Consider the following 1,403-nt stretch of genomic DNA (forward strand, 5'->3'; position numbering starts at 1 on the left):
ACATTTGTGTTTAGCATAACAGTACTATTTTCCCCCCATTTTTGTTATGCATAAGAATACTTTTTTTCCCCCTGTAATATGTAACTCTGACAAAAAAAAATAGACCAAAGACATATGTCCACTATAGTGGATGTTTGTGTTTCGCATAACAAGGCTATTTTTTTTTTTTTTTTTTCTCGAAACGTGTACCTCTCAAATGCCGATTTTACGCAAAGGGACATTTTTTTTTTCCTGAAATATGTACATTTGACAAATGAAAGACGCCAAATGTCCACCGTGTTCAACATAACGGGCTATTTTTTTATTATTTTTTTTTAAACAAATAGCCCTGTTATGTTAAACACTAGTGTCCACTGTAGTGGACATTTGTGTTTAGCATTACAGGACAAATTTTTTCCCATTTTTGTTATGCATAAGAATACTTTGTTTCCCCTTAATATATCTCTCTGACAAAAAAGACCAAAGACATATAGTATGTCCACTATAGTGGACGTATGTGTTTTGCATAACAAGGCTATTTATTTTTTTTATTTTTTTTCTAAACGTGTACCTCTCAAATGCCGATTTTACGCAAACGGACATTTTTTTTTTTTTCCTGAAATGTGTACATTTGACAAAGGAAAGACACCAAATGTCCACCGTGTTCAACATAACGGGGCTATTTGGTTTTTTTTTTTAAATGTGTAAGTCTGACCAAACAAATAGCCCTACGTTAAACACTAATATCCACTGCTATGGATATTTGTTTTTGGTCTATTTCCCCCCCCAAATGAAAATAAATAGACCACACGCCAATGTCCACACAAGTGGACGCTGGTTCTCAGGAGGATTAGAAAATGGCTTTGTCTGTGTTCCAAAGAAAACAAGTCATGCTTCCACAACACAGCAAATTCATCGTCAATGGCTCGTACGTACTTACTTGATATCCCTTCCGTCAAATAGATTACATTTTAATTTATAGAACGCGTTCAGTATTCTGTATTATAATATTTATATGCAGTGTTACAGTGATTTTGTTGTTTGTCCTCACTCTCAATCAGCTTTGAGATTGAACACGTTCGACATGTGGATGCCTTTTTTTTTTTTCTTTTTGCGAGGGACTGAAAACTTTGACATTCCTGAGTTGAACTCGAGCTGTGTCGTTAAACCGGCCGGAGAGGGGAAGGGGGGGCAAGGGGGAGGGGGGGGGGTCATGTTGACCAATAGAAACCCCAAGTCATGGTGACGCACCGGCACAGGTGCTTTTCATTTTTGGACCCGGGCATGTGGTTTTGCACCCGTTTGCCCGCAGACACGTCATAAAGCAGGACAGAAGGAGTCTCGGCTCAGCTCGGACCTAATCTAGCGAGGACTCTAGTCTGAGGGTTGGCCAACTGGCGCTGTACTTACTGTGGCTTCTTCCA

General features: G+C 38.9%; 1 protein-coding gene across 1 annotated transcript in view; it reads left to right on the forward strand.

The window, feature by feature from the left end:
- Window positions 1-1,156, forward strand: part of vegfaa (vascular endothelial growth factor Aa) — a 22,740-nt gene extending 21,584 nt beyond the window's left edge. The window contains exon 7 of the mRNA XM_061948616.2: window positions 1-1,156. This exon is cut by the window's left edge and continues 1,924 nt beyond it. The gene's annotated coding sequence lies outside the window, so the exon portion shown is untranslated.
- The last annotated feature ends 247 nt before the right edge of the window (window positions 1,157-1,403 follow it).

This window comes from Nerophis lumbriciformis, linkage group LG04 (genome assembly GCF_033978685.3).
Source record: "Nerophis lumbriciformis linkage group LG04, RoL_Nlum_v2.1, whole genome shotgun sequence".
NCBI classification, from domain to species: domain Eukaryota; kingdom Metazoa; phylum Chordata; class Actinopteri; order Syngnathiformes; family Syngnathidae; genus Nerophis; species Nerophis lumbriciformis.